This window comes from Neophocaena asiaeorientalis, unplaced genomic scaffold (assembly GCF_003031525.2).
Source record: "Neophocaena asiaeorientalis asiaeorientalis breed wild unplaced genomic scaffold, Neophocaena_asiaeorientalis_V1.1 scaffold5, whole genome shotgun sequence".
NCBI lineage: Eukaryota > Metazoa > Chordata > Mammalia > Artiodactyla > Phocoenidae > Neophocaena > Neophocaena asiaeorientalis.
In genome coordinates this window covers 12,320,052-12,336,577 of record NW_020174698.1, presented here as the reverse complement: position 1 = coordinate 12,336,577, position 16,526 = coordinate 12,320,052, and the positions used below count along the sequence as shown (strand labels likewise).

Below are 16,526 nucleotides of genomic sequence, written 5' to 3'. Positions count from 1 at the left end.
AGTAGGATCTTTTACTCTTGAAATAAAAAAAGAATATGTGATTCTCTTTGCTCATCTGTGAAACGTGGGTGGTAATTTTCGTCCGTTTGTCTTTAGTACCTGAGTGGTTAAAACATTATAATAGAAATGAATGTTGATGTGAATGGGCCAATCTCATATAAAGGGGAATCCTGAAGTTTTAAGGCAATAATGCAAGCAATAATAATGTGTGGATATCAATGTTAATTTCTCTTCTCTTATGGCTTTAATATATAAAATTACAACTATCTCAAGCAACCTAATTTCTATTGTGCTGCTTTTGGACAGAAATCATTTTTAAAGTCAGTTTTTATAGTTGTAAGAAAACAAATGGTTTCCATAAAGTTTAGAAGTGACTCTCCTTCTGTCATGTAATGATGGCAAAGGGTAGCAGCTCAGATACAAGTATCCTTTCAAGTCTTCTTTCCGGTTCTACTGTTTTTCTAGAGGAGATGCCATGACTTTTCTAACAGCAAAACTGTCTATTATTCTCTCAAAACAATTAACACAAAAACTTTTGAATTCAGTGAAGGTCAGAGGATTAATAGGCTTTATCTGCAATGTGTTTGAGAAGCTAATTAAGACTCCACATACAGCAGAGGAGACTGGGAATACAATATTTAGCTTTTCTCTACATGACCACTGTGAGCAAAAGTGAATAGAGAAAGACAAAGTGATTTGCCTCACTGCCAGAAGGCAAATCCTTTTTAAAGGAAATAAAACTAAAAATACTTCTCTTTGACAGAAGATGCTTCCTTTATTTATTGAACAAATGTATTCAGCATCTGCTTTACACTGGCATTATTCGAGGTTCTGCATGTTCAGTATTGAACAAAACAGATATGGTCTCTATTCTTTTTTTTTTTCTTTTCTTTTTTTAGCTTAGAGGCAACCTGATTAACAAAGAAATCACATTAAAAATTAATGAAAAGAACTTTAATTGTGGTCAACAAACGAGAAAAGGGAAATATTCTTTGTTTCCCCAAAACATTATTTAACAAAATTGACTTAAACAGCCAACTTATTGACATGAAAACAAGCGTGTTATTTAAAGTCATCATAACGAGAAGAAATCCATTTCCCAGTAATTCTTTTATATTCATCTACTACAATATTCTTCTTCCAGTTAAAAGAGAGGAAATAACAGAGATCTCAAAATTCTCTGGGGAAGATCATCTGCTAAAATAATGTTTTAGCAGATACGGCTTTTTTGTCTTGCTCTGAACCTTGGTTGCCATACAGTGTGTCATTTTCCTTTATAGTGCTTTGAATGGCTATCTTCTCTGAATACATCATGTTGGGTCAGGTCCCCCCTTATCTCTCACCAGCACTATTTTAATAGATTTGAACTCTATAGTATTTATTAAGATCATTTTCCAACTAGTATTTCTCTTGGTCTCTCCCACCTGACAGGTTAATATTTGTATGTTATGTATACACACATTTATACACACACACACATACATCATCATGTCAATCCCTTGTTTTTACACTTTCAGTGGCTCTCCATTATCTGCCAAATGAAGTGTCAGTTAGGTATGCCCTCAAAGCTAATAATCAGCTTCCTTTTTAATCAGTACCTGGCTTCCCAATTTTACTTCCCTTTCTTCCCCATTCTGCTCTCTCTCCATGCTTTATATGGACTTTTCTCCATCTTCTTTCCACCTAACCTATATTGCCCCTTTCAGGGGAACTCAGCCACCAGAGGGAAACACATAACCCAGTTCTGCCCACATATCCAGCATGTGACCCAAGTTTTGCCAATCAGTATATTCCCTGGGAATTTTGAGTTACATGATTTTCCTTGGGATTCAGTGTTTAAAGCCTTAAGCTTACAAAAAATAATCTTGCAACAAGGTGTAGAGAAATTACATGAGACTATAGGTAAGCTATAAGCTGCTGAGAGATAGAAAAGAAGAGATCAAGAGAGAAAGCCATGATAATACCCTTTATTCCTCCCCTTGGACTCCCAAGGAAGTAATCCAATAAATTATAAACTAGTTTGAATTCATGATGAATCAAAATTAAAATTAAAATATTCCCCACAAAATAGTGGGTACTCCAAATATTTTTTAAATAATTAAATAATTCAAGTCCCCATGATCTTCACATGAAGATTGTAATGGCAAATCATTATTGCTCACAGTTTACACAGGAGTAATTTAAGATAAAATAGTTGAATAAAATTGTGCAAGGTTATGTAACAAAACATAGACCTAACAAAAGAAGCATTTGATGTTTTCAGTACTTACTTCCTAAGGCTAAATTCTAGATTACAAACCCCTCTAATTTCCTCTGTTTACCTCAGTAATGCCAATCATCATAGGTTTTAACACCTCCTGGATCTACAATAGATAGTGCAAATTATAACAGAGAAGATATGTGTTTTCAAGGGGCTTCCAGGAAAAAAAAATAGCAAAAAGACATAACAGGAATAAAGTACAGATTATTATGTAACAGAAAGGATAGTGAGCTCTTTCTAACTGCAGTTACTTGAGAAGCTAATACATGTGAAAGCATTATGGGATGTTGTATTATCTCTAATTTGTCTTGGGCTGACTCACTGTGTTTATTAATAGTTTGGAGAGAGAAACATGTTGTTAATTTTATACTCCAGCTATAAAATGACATCTTTTCAAGTTGAAAATCAAAAAGAAAGGCAGGTTTAAACTCATAATAAAATTAAAAGAATCATTTGGGTTTGTTTTCTATTTTATTTATAAAATAAAACAAATGAGAATCACCCCTACTTTTAAAAAGAAACAATTTTAATTACATCAACATGATGTTTTCTGGCAAGCAAGTGCTGAATAGACAAATATAGTTTCCTTTCTAAGTCTGGTTAAGTATATACATATTGTTTTCCACTCTCTAAAGCAGACTTCCATAAAACAAGCACTTAAGAAATATCAGAGAAAAATTATTTTCCTCTTATAAGAATTCATGCAGCAACCTGAGATCCATCAAACACAAAATCCTTGATACAATTTATCTACCTGCTTGATTTGATAGCTTTTATAATGCTATACCTATTCTAAATCTGTATGGAAATTTCATTTGGTAATGAACATATAGGTTGGAAATAACAGAATCCCAGCATAAACTAACTCGGACAAACAGAGGAATTAACTAAATGATATAACCTAATGGCAGGAGGTCAGGGGATGGTAGTTTCCAGGGACACGTGGATCATAGGGTTGAAATACCATTAAAATTCTACCTTCCTCCTTTGCTTCTATGTGTCAGCATTATTTTCAAGATGGGCTGTCACAACAAGGGTGTAAACATAACCAATGACATTTCCTGGACTCACACTACCTAAGCTGACCACCTTAAAAGAAGAGACCATCTTTCTTTTGTCCTTTGTAAAATGTCCATGGACAAGGCTCTGGTTCAGCTTGGATCATGCATCCACACTCATGGGTAGAGTGGCAGGTACATCAGTGATGATGATATGAACCCTCATTTGAGCTATGTGATCAAAATTAAAGAGGAGAATCATTCACCAAATGAGCAGGGTGAGAAGAAAAGGTTTATAATCGTGGCTTTTTTCATCTGCATTATATTTTTACAGGCTCTCTACAAGTAAGGAAGAATAACTCATACATTAATTGGCTTTCTGTCTGTGATTGTATTAAAACCACTTGCTAGCTAAAAGACATCACATGTTGATTGTAGCTGTCTTTTTGACAAAAACTTGAGTGAAGCTAAAATTCAATTGAAACCACAAATTAAAATTTGCACATACTTATAAAACCAAAATGCTGAAACTGTTGGAAATGAAAGAAATTTATTCAAAAAACAAATGATTAGAAATGGCAAGAACATGTGGTTAGAACCTCAAGTTAATGACCTTGCTGCACAAAAGGGCTGCCCTGGAGTAATCAGCAGCCATCAGTTCATGAAGCCTTTTACAGCATTGTGGAGACTTTAGATTTTACTCTGAGTGAGATGGAAGCCTCAATAAAGCTTGAAGCAGAGGGAGGTAGGATCTCCATTGGCCTGCATGCCTCCACAGCTATAATGTGTTCAGCCCCTTTTGACCATGTAGTATGAACAAGAAATAAACTTTGTCAAAGTTGCTGAAATTTTTAGGTTTTCTGTTGTTGTTACAGTATGACCTTGCCTACAGAAATAAGAGATGATGGTAACTGAATGAGCGTAGTTCTTAAAGATAGTGAGAAAGGGTCCTCTATGTCAAAGGTGAAGGTGACAGGATTTAATAATAGGGTGAGGAAGAGAAATAAAGGAGTCACTAGTGATGAGAGACATTTGTGCCTAAGCAGAAAAAAGAATGATATGATCATTTATGGATAAGAGGAAGATAGCTGAGTGTAGGGAACACATTCTAGGGTATGTGTATATGAAAATTTGAGTTTGTTTTTTATAAACCATATTAATTTGGGGATGTCTAATAGATATTTAAATGGGGATGTGGAATATGAAAGTGGATAGACGAGTGTAGAGTTTAGGGAGATATCAGAACTGGAGACATACATTGGAGACTCATTATCTTAAAGATGGTATCAAAACCATGGGACTGTACGAGGTTACATAGGAAGTGAATACAGAGAAAGAGACATAGGATTGAGCCCTGGGTTGCTTCCATTTTTAGATGCCAGAAAGAAAGGGAGGAAACAAGCAAAGAAGACCAAGAAAGAGTGACCAGAATGTTAAAAGGAGAAAGTATTGTCCAAGAGGCTGAGTAAAGAAAGAGGGATCAACTGTCAAATGGTCTTGAGTACGGAGAATTCACATTTGGATGTGGTATTGTGCAGGTCAGTAGCACCCTTGACAAGAATTGTGTGGGTTCAAAAGCCTAAATACAGTGAGTACATGAAAGACTGGAAGAAAAGTGTAGAAAACCCATAAAGAGTTTAGCTCTAAAGGAGATTTGAGAAATGGGACAATAATCTGAGACAAACGGCCATCAACAACAGGACGCGTGTTTTAATATATAAGAGATGTTATAGGGCTTCCCTGGTGGCACAGTGGTTGAGAGTCCGCCTGCCGATGCACGGGACGCGGGTTCGTGCCCCGGTCCGGGAAGATCCCACATGCCGCAGAGCGGCTGGGCCCGTGAGCCATGGCTGCTGGGCCTGTGCGTCTGGAGCCTGTGCTCCGCAACAGGAGAGGCCACAACAGTGAGAGGCCCGCATACCGCAAAAAAAAAAAAAAAAAAAAAAAAGAGATGTTATAGCATGGTGTAGGCTACTGGGAATGACCAGTTGAAGAAGTCAAAATGAATTTGCAGAGGAAAGAATTGCTGGAGACACATTCCTGAGTTAGCAGACGGAAATAGCATATTGTGCACAAGTGAAAAAATTGTTCCTGTAAGTATGAACATTTTAATGTACTGTAGTGTAGTGTATTGTATTGTATTGTATTGTATTCAGCCAAGAAGGCAGAGGCCATAAGGAGATGAATGAAGAATGTCAGTGGATTCCATGGTCAGAGCTCATGAGATCTGTCTTCTAATTTTTATTTTCTAAGGGAACGAGAAAGCAAGGTATTCAGCTGAGAGAGAAGGGTGAAAAGGTGAAGAACAATTGTAAAAAGGGGAACAGGAAAATAGTAGCCTCAGAAAGGAGAGAGTGAACTCTTAGGTTTCTATTCCTAAAAAGCAATAGAATCACTTGGCAGCGCCATTTCAGAAGACTCTATTTACTTGAAAAATGTCCACCAAGGCACTGCATATGAGGAATAGTAGAGCAATAATAACAAGTAATATAAATTCCTAGTAATATAAATGTAAATGTAAATTTAGTGAATATACTTATTTTTAGGGAGAAGAGGGCCTATTTCATCTATGCTTTGATAAACTTATTTCACATGTTCAATGCCATGTTTGGTTTTTTTTAATTTGTCCTTTGATTTGTATAACTTGAGTATCTACCCACCTCTACATCACCACAGTATCTTTCAGGACAATTATTTTTATCTGCCTCTGCTTCTGATGTATTTTAGCATTAGTTTTTTCATTCGTTCATCTTTTTGACTTTATGTTCTAAGATTAATAGAGCTAACAGGACTATAATTGACTAAGATAATTGCTCCACTTTTTTCCTGAAACTGAAATCATTTCTGGAACAAAAAAAAGCTTCTTTTGATTACAGAAGTATTATATATGCTCCTCCATACCTCCTTCATAAGTAACAGACAAACTTCCTAAAACATAATCACAATTCTTATTTTCCAGCCTGAAAACTTTTGCTGTCTGAAAGCTTTTTTCCCTGACTTTTGCATCATAAGTAATTGTTGTACTGTCTCTTCTACTTTAAGCTCATTGTCATTGGAGTTTTCCTTCTGAGATGTTTCAAGATATTTCTTTACCCTGAGGGCAATTAATCATTTTTCAATATATGTTATATATTTTATTTCCTTTTCTCATAGTGTCCTGGGTTTATTCAGACATTAATAAAACATGCTCTGATTAGATTCAGAATAATGTTTTATGCTACAGTAGATAGACAGTAGAAAGAGTGTGAATTTAGGTTATATACAATCAAAGACAGTGAACATTTACTCTGGAATCAACTCTTGACAAGTCTTTTTTTTTTTTTTTTTTTTTAATCAGCTAGGAGTTTGACAAATGGCCAAATTAAAATCACAATAATAAAAAGACTTCATTTCAAAAGTTAATCCAGACATCAGTTTCATTTAGCCTGATATTTAATTTTGGAAAAATACAGTCTTATAAGTCTCCTTAAATTTAATATAATTATTCTTCTTATAGGATTAAATCTCAGAGAGATACCCACTCTTTTGCTTGAACACTTGGAATAGTAGACTTCACTGACTGAAAAGATTCCCTATATAATCTTGACCATTCCATAGTGTCTTTTAATTTCAACTATCGAGTCCCAACCCTCAGGGATAATAAAGAGTAAGTACACCTAAATAAGAGGGCACATCAAAGTTATAAACATGTTGATGCCCACCCTGGTTTCTCATTTCCATATTACATATCTACATATCCAAAGTACTCCCTTCTGAATATAATCTGGTTTATTTTAAAAAATCTTTGCTTAAATTAAAGACTCTCATCCAAGTGAGAGTCTAAAACTACAAAGTATAGTGGAAAGATTTCACTCTTCACTCTAGTCCGTAAATTTTTTTTTTTTTTTTTGCAGTACACGGGCCTCTCACTGTTGTGGCCTCTCCCGTTGCGGAGCACAGGCTCCAGACGCGCAGGCTCAGCAGCCATGGCTCACGGGCCCAGCTGCTCTGCGGCATGTGGGATCCTCCCAGACCGGGGCACGAACCCGTGTCCCCTGCATCGGCAGGTGGACTCCCAACCACTGCGCCACCAGGGAAGCCCCAGGACCATAATATTTTGATTAATGAAATCTGCAATTTCATTTGCTTTTGGGGGCGGCCTACATTCTATTACATTATCCTATGTTGAGTTGCTTTTCTAAAATACTTAAGTATTTTCACCATGGATGGTAGCTAAAAAAGTTGTCCCTTATACTATTCTGTAAATAAGTTTTTTAAAAATGACTGCTTGAAAAGAACTCTTACGTTGTTGGGTTTTTTTCCCATGTAGTAACAACTCCATTTTATTGTGGTTTTATTATACTAATTTAACTTTGAGGGAATCAACTTCACCCTTCCAATTTCAGTCCAAATATGTTGGACAAAGTTTATTTAATTGTTCTGCTTAAAAGATAAGACCTATGGCCTAAGCTAAGACAATCAGATTATTCCTTTACTCTCACCACAAATGTTAGCTCAGGAACCGGTCCACAAGGACCAATATGACTCAATTCAGGTTTTCTGTTTGAGCTCTCAGGAAGCCAATCTATTCTTTTTCTCATAGGACATGAATAAGAGAGGATGTAGGGCAGGTGGTATCTGATATGGCCAATTTGCAATCACATGGGCCAATATCAAGGAAACAGAGTCTAAAAGTGAGGAGAGATAAATCTCATCCTAATGATATCATTTGACCCCTGGGTCAAATGAACTCGAAGACACTTTACTCTAGAACTGTATTTGGATAAACCAGCAAATTCCTTATTTTAGATGGTCTGCCATTTGTGAAAGCAAATATCTTCAGTGATAAAGCACTGTTAAAATTTTATGAGTTCCAGTTTCCAGCCTGTTTAAAACTATGTTAAATGCATCTAGGTCAAATACCTTATTACATAAGTCTGTAGCATCCCTGTTCTAAATTTCTAACAGATACCAATCTACCAAAAGAGACACAATTTCTAGACTCATGCCATGATCTTAAGTGTGAGCCCTTGTACATGCTCTATTGTGATAGTGGACATGGTATATTATAAATGTCTATTTGCCTCTTTTCTAAGGTCTTTGAGAGCAAGTGCCATGTCTTTTATACTGACCTATCTCCAATATTTAGCAGATTTACTTGCAAATGTTATGCACTTATTAAATATTTGTTGAGTGAAAGAAGGAAGGAAAGCATAATTTCTACAAGAAAAAAGAGAATCAGACTTATAGTATATGTTCTTTATTTCCTCCTTTCTTATCCCTGTCTGCAATATGATCTCAAAGGAATTAGGAAAAAAAAAGAAGAAAAGAAAAGAAAAGAAAAAGACACTAAGGCAATCTACAATCGGCGTTTCCTAGAGTTGGAAAAGAAAAACGTTTGCAGGTTGCTAAAGACAGTGAGCTTTATTTGGTGAACTTCTTACTGACTTTGCTCCATCACTAACTGGTAAGCATGGCCAAGATACTTAACTGCTCCAATCCTGAGTTTCCCTTTCTATAAAATAGGCATTATAATACCTACCTCAAGAGTTGTTGTAAGTATTAAATGAGAACACAGTGGATAAATTTAACTGTTATTACTATGACTTTAAAATACCTTGATAAAAAGAATTCATATTGGCACGATTTGCTAAATTATTTTTAAAATATGCTTTTGGAATCCCAGGAGAGGCTGGAATTGAAGGAGATATTATTTGGAAATTTTTTAAGTTTTACTTTTACTGAAAGAAAAATCTTGTAGGCTTTTAGGATACAGAATACAAAAAAATTACTGGATATTTTGCTTCTATATGCTTAAATGTATATCTCAGGCCACAAGGGAAATTCAGGCTATGTAATTCCCCAACAAATTGGTCAAAATCCTCCCATCTATTAAAATTTTAAAAAAAGAAAAACTTGTTTCTAATATCTCACTTCCTGTACCACTTTGTGTAATCTTCTCATTAAAATTTAATTTATGGTGTTTGCAAAAGACCACTTTGTTTTAACGTTAAATTATTTTGTTTCTTTTTTTTTCAGAAAATACTTCATTCTGAATATAAACTGCAATTAAAATAATTTATCTAATATGGGTACAGGAAATACTTAAATATCATTATGGATGCATACAGGGAAGAAATAGTCATAGTCTATTTACTCATTCTTCCTCATATGTATTTCAATCCTCCTTGTTGAAAATACTTCACAAATCATAACACAACTCCCTCCTACTCAAGTATGAGGGATGATTTTGTTTCTGTCTTCAATGAGAGGGCAGTCTGGATTCTCCATAATAAGCATTAAAAAGACTATTAAAATAGTCACTTTGTATACTAGTTTACTTTTTCCAGGCCTGAATAAATTTTAATATGAACATTTTCCCTTTCTGAATTTTAAAATGTATTTAAAAATTCTTTTTTAAACCAAAATGCCTTTATGTCGTTTCGGCATTGAGCCCAAACACACTTTTTCATTGTTCAAACCCAAAGCTAGAACATGGGGGATTATCTCAGAGATCCCACAGCACATTATGACATTAAATCCCTTTTACTATCTCTGAAGCATTTTAGCTTCTATCCGGCTAATCCAGATGTGATATAAGAGGTAATCAAGGATCATAGTAAGTAACAAGTCAGCCAACTTTGCTGTATTGTTTCATTACAAAATCACTTACCCTCAAAAGAATAAGCAACTATTGTCTTACACGATTTCTATGACTACAAAACACTTGAAAATGGATTCTCTTGCCTTCAAAGAAATTCAAGCATTGTAAATGTTTTTAATATAGTTAAGCTGCCATCATCTGAACTCTGACTTGCAGTCTAGTCTATCTGGGAACTAAAAGCTAACTTGAAAGTAATCTACTGTTGCCCTGTAATTTTGGAGTGCCCCAAAATCAAGGCTTGGAGTTACTAAGTAGATTAGGTCCAATTTGTGCCAAATTCCCGATTATTTACCTGTTGAACAATTTTTTAAATAATTTCATCTAGAATATACATTAATATAATTGCCCAATATCACTAAAAAGTGTGTGAAGTACCTGTATATTATAATTGATATTAACTGGGAGATTACCACAGAATATGTAGAATCCCCCCCAAAATTATTCTAGATTTCAAAGTGTCTAACAAATAGTGACAAGCTGATGCATTTGTCAAATCTTGCCCAAATGCTTATGTACAAAATTCAAATACAAGATAACTTTCTACAATCAAGTGCTTTTCAAATAGAAAAAGATGGAATGAGCATTAAAAGCTATAATCTTCTCAAAATACAAGTTTGGAAAACAGAATTTTACTCTTTTAAACTGAAACTTAACCATGAACACATATGAAAGATACTATATATTATCTTGCCAATTATATTTGTACATATAAATATTTCAAAAAGTTACTTTTAAATACAAATCAATGTATTTTCATGGTCTGTAATCTGCCATGTAAATTATTTTGAGCTCTAGTAGCTAGAACAACTTATTACAAAAGTTTTATAAAGTAAAACAGATGATAGTCTATGTCTGGTAGGCATAGAATTTAATGATATGTTCAAAGCTATAAGCCTCTATAAAGGATTTTTTGCAATTTCTCAATGACAAAAGAAGATCCTATATAGAGGAATCAAGTAGCTAAAGGTTTCAGTTTGTTCAGAATTTAATAGTATCTGCCCCATACAGTAACTGAAAATATTCTATGGTAATAGATGTGACTGTGTCATTTAAACAGCACAAGCTTCATGAGCTTTATACTGGATTAATCTGATCTGGTTAACTTAGCGCCACAAAGATATTTTAATGTAAAGTTCTCATGGGGTATTTTAACTGAATGAATGATTCTTCAAACACATTGCTACAATACAGTCACAAACTTACCTTTTGCCATTAAGTGAACATCAACAACACTTAGATATATCTTTTTCTAAAACTGAGCCTTTCAATTCAGAATGTATTTAGTATTGGAGTTTTAGTTTTATCACAACAGCCTCTTAATCTTATATTGTATATCTTTCTAAGGTGATCTAGACGAATTCCTCTTCATAACTGGAAAACACCAACTTTTTACTGTTGGAGTGTCTGTGGTGTTATCTCAGAAAAATGCAGATTATTTTTTTCCCCCATGAGCTCATCAAACAATGAATTTTAAATTATCTCTTATATTTCCACTTATAGTTCATCCCTTTAAGCATCAATCTCTCACATTCTGTTTATGTTTATCATAAATTCACCTTCCAAAGCAAAACTAAACAAAAAAGACTCTTTATTCCTTATACAGCCACACACACACCAAAAAAGAAAGAAATTCACTACTTTCTTCTCATTTTTGGATTTCCATTCCAATCTGGCTTTATCTCTTCTCTGTGCTTGTCTTTTCTGCCCTCACATTACAACTTCTAAGTAATATTCACCAAGTTGATAACTTCTTGCTTCTTGAAACATACATTTCTGAAATGTCTCTATTACCAAACTCCTTTGCTTTTCCTTTAACCTCTCTAGCAATTCCTTTCAGCTCCTCTTACTTGATTTTCCATTATCTAATGTCTAGATGTTGGAATTCCCCAGGTGTTGATTCTGTATTCTATTCTCTTTTTCTTCTGACACAATCTCTCTGGGTGATCTCATCTACTCCCAGAACAATAACTGTGATCTATATGGATAACTCTCTCTATGGTTTCACTTCAGAATCTCCTCTGAGTTCCAGACCCGTATCTCTAATTGACTGTTCAGAGTATGTGGCTGTGGATTAATGTCCTGGCCCTGACATTTACCACCTCTCAATTTTATAATGAGGGTTATAATAGCTTATTTCCTGATTTATCATAAAGACTGAATGAGTTAGTATGTGTAAAGCACCTAAAATAGTTCCTGATGCAAAGTTTGGACGATGCATCACATACACCTGAAACAACACACTCAAAAGGAAGTTCTGAATATTTTCCATCACAGCTGTTCCCGTATAGGCTTCCCTATTTCAATAAATGACACCACCTTTTCATTGGTGCACCTATTCTCTTTTCTCCCTCTAACCTATTATCTAAATGAGAATATACTTGTACTAAACACAAATCAAAATATTTTCTCCACTGCTGATACCCTTCAAGAGTTTCCCATTACAATTTTAATAAACTCAAACACCTGCACATGTCCCTGCATATCCTGACCCCTTGTATGTCTTCTCATACAAATCACACATATACACATACCACACACACATGCATATACCATATTCACACATCACACAAAGATGTCCCCACCAATGGATGGATCCTTCCAATACATCCAATTCCAATTTAAATGTCTCTGAGAAAGCCTGCTGTAACAAGCTTTCTATCTAAATAGCTCGCTGTCCCCACCTATTGTTTCCATTATCATTCCCCCAAATTTGTTTCCTCCGTGTCCCTTACCCCGAGTTGTCGACATTATGTCTTCTTAGTCACTGTGTGCCTCCCGTATCAAACTGCAGGTCTCGTTAGACTAGGGCTTATGTTGGTTTATCGACCTTTAAGTGTACTCACCCCCTAGCACAATATAATAGGCATTTAGTGACTATTTCCCGTAGGAAAGCATGCAAGAATAAATGAATGAGTGAATTAGTCCTTTTCTAGCAGCTTATTTCAGAAAAGCTAGTCTGGTTTTTCAGGATCCTTCTTATCATTTATACTTTTATTTAGCTAATTCTTGGGGGAAAAATCATGCTGCTACAATTTAGGTAAAGAACACCATAAACTACATTTGTGTGTCTTTTGAGCACTTTAAATTGCCAAATTGTATCATGTTGCTTGATTGAGCCATCTTTTTCAACTTTTAGGGGAACTCAAAGATAGGTTTAGTCATTGTACAATTCAGGTCTCCAAAACCATTTCGTATATGAATTTTATCTTCTAAAACGTTTCTGAAAGTGTCTTTATTACAGATACCTTGGATAGCCTCTCTCTACTTCCATTCTACCCTCCCTCCGGTTGCAAAAATTGCAATGCCAAAAACCTGTCTTCTAGACTCCCAGCATGTTTAATTTCATCATTTAGATGCACCTATAGGAGACTGAAAAGCAGGAATGCTTTAGCAAACAAGGTCGCTTTGATGTGAGTAAGTGGCTGAGGCTGGCCTCAACATTTTCAGTATCTAGTCTGTGGGTGCAAAGAGTCAGGTGTGGAGGCAGCTTTAAAGAACAAAGCAGCTTCCTGGCCAATTGATAGTCCTGGGTGCTCAATAATCCAGTGTAGTCTCCTGACATCAATCCTTCTAGTCCTTTCAACAATTGTGTGTGCATCCAGTTCCCTGTACAGAAGTCTCTCTGCTTATATCATCTAGAGTGGTTTGTATATCTAGCACGGAAGTCTGATACAAACATAGGAACATGTTTTTTAAGAGTTTTTATTTCCTTTCTTGTTTGCTTTTTTTTTTCATAGCATTTCTACAGGGTAAAACATATCTCATAACATTGTAAAAATATCTTGGTGATTTTTTTTTTCATTTCTCTCAATGTTTTTAAATGACATATTTGGGCTTTTTTTTTCACCATGGACAATTTCAAATATATACAAACAAGAAATTATTATAATGAATCTCAGTGTACCACTTACCCAATTGCAATTCATGGACTGGCGATTTTATATCCTATAAAACCCCACCCACATTTTCCCTAACAGATCACTACCAAAGTGTGACTTACAAGTTTCATGCAGCAGAGGCTCTTTTATCAAACCTTAGAACTTAAGCCTTAGATTCATTTGCACCTATATAATAATAAAATATAACTATAGTAAAATAAAATAATAATATAACATATAAATACATTATATGTTCTATAATCATAAATAATATGAAAGTTATTATAAATGTAATAAAATGCCATGATAAAACCCATATATTAAATAAGCATCTAGGCATATTTTACGTCTTGTAAATTTGCTACTATTTGGGACTACAGTAATGATATCAGATGTTCTGCCATATTCCTCTGACTACTTTAGGAAGAAATAACATATGTATCACGGCTCTTCAAGATTTCAGGTAATTCTCAATTTTCTCGCGTAACCTCTAGAAATTTTTACTACTTTCATAATAAGTTTCGAACTGGCTATTTTTAAAGCATATTGCTCTCACATGAAAATATAGTTGGAGAATTATTAAACTCTAAAAAGAAACATGAGTTAGAAATCAACACTAATTGAGTCTCTCTCTCTCTCTCTCTCTCTCTCTCTCTCTCTCACACACACACACACACACACACACACACACACACACAATTTTGAGTATTTGGAAATTAAGAGCTTGCAAACTAATAATTTATGCATACTTTAATCAGGAATTTGAACTGATTTGTAAGAGCCAATGGTTTTGTGTATTTAAAAGTAAAAATGACATATAAACAAACTGAAAACTGATTCCAAGAAGGACAAGCTTGTTTTTCAACACTTGCTGAGCAGCCCTCCCCTGATGTGCTGTGCAGTCACCCAGTTCAGTCTCTGCTTCAATGGCTAAGCACTGGCCTTGCAGGAAGGGATACTGGCATAATCATTCCTCTTGCCAGTGGTGCACAATCTCACTCTGACATGACTGCTGGGCTAATAACACAGGTCTCCCACTAGCAGAGAAGTATCAGGACTGGGCTAATAACACAGGTCTCCCACTAGCAGAGAAGTATCATCAGATTTTCCCATCACTCTCTGAACAGAAAAGTGTTGTGCCCTTCCCCTCAAAAACAAAATTCAAATCAAAACCACCACCACACACACACCATTGTGTTTTGCCAAAAGCATTTTTCATGATTTTGCATTTTCACACCTATGATAAATACTTTGACAATTACAATTCAAAACTTTCCTCTGCAAATACTTTAGTAAAACTGATGGCCCAGGAAAAACTTGTTTCTCTTTAGCACTCAATCATATAGCTGTCACAGATACAATGACCCAAGCAACCAGTTTCTCAGCATCATCACGTGGTCAGAATTGTGTTTCCACTTTCTTAAGATAAGATACATATTTCACCAGGAGAATAAAGAATGTTTTAAATAAACAAAATAAATGAATGTTCAATAATAAAATTAATAATAATTCCAATGCAAAGTAATCAGTAATCAAGTCCCAAACTCAAGAGAACACATGGCTGTCTCTTCCTGGATATTTTATGAGCCATGCAATCATGTAACTCTCAGTATTTTACAATATTTTTACCCCACTTATAGCATGATGTAGGGATTTCCTGTAATTCCTATTTGCTACTTACTAAGAGTAATCAATGTCTAGTTTGTCATCTTATGACCTTCTTATTCAGTGTCCTTCACCACATTTTTTTCCCAACGTATGCTATTACTTCCTAGGAAGGGAAGTTTTCACTAATGGCATCCAGCCCAGTCTGCTCTCTCCACACCATGTCCTACCTTGAAGCTCTCTTCAACTTCACCTTCATTTAAGCTTACCTATTGACTCAGTTTCTATGACAATGTTTTCAGCTTATTATCACACAGGGAAGATCTAGAAGTCTCATTCACTTTAAGTGTTAACAGCTGAGAGGAATTCATTTGTTACCCCATGCACACAGGCCCTAAGAGATTTGCATTTTAATAGAGGACAATTCTTTCATAACTCAAAGAAATGGAATATCTCTAATGGTGGAATTTCAAGCATCACTGACACTAATGGAGGAAATATTTGGGGTGAAAATACTTATCACCAAACCATAATACTTGAGACAACTACATATCTTTTCACCTAGATTTAAGCTTAACTTGAATAAAAGCAGATATTCATGCTTGAACAAGAGTAAAAGCAGAACTAAATTTAAGGCAAAAATCTAAGCTGTTTCTTAATGGAGTGCATTATTATCTTTGCATTCTTTGCTTTGCAAAGTGAAGTTATACCATGTATAACTCAATTTCATTATGTCTTGAAAAAGATGGCCTTAAAGTTCTCTTCACCTTCACCAAACTTAGACAGGCATCTTCTTGTCCTTTGGCTCCTGACCTCCCTTTTCTTAGAGCATTTACTTTAGAAAACTTTTTCTCTCTCTGATCTTTCAAGATATAAATTTTCTTAAAAGCCTCCTGCCAGTTTTACAACCCATGTGTGCCTTTCTCAGAGGCCTGGGAGCCGCCCCTTTGAAATGTAATCATCAAGAAAGATAGTACTTCTATCTCCCAGTTTCTGTGGGAGGGTAGGAACCTAACTCCCTTGGGTGCCTTGCTCCAAGTTGTAAAACTACACTCTTGACATGAAAATAAGAGAAAGTTTTCTCTTCTTTTGAGTAAGGCCAATCAGCAAATACAGATGGCCTACAATCCTCCCACCCCTTT

The 16,526-nt window shown here is 35.1% G+C and overlaps 1 protein-coding gene across 1 annotated transcript in view; it reads right to left on the bottom strand.

Annotated features, from left to right (window-relative positions):
• Nucleotides 1-16,526, bottom strand: part of TRDN (triadin) — a 372,172-nt gene that overhangs the window by 173,815 nt on the left and 181,831 nt on the right. The gene's annotated exons all lie outside the window — the stretch shown is intronic.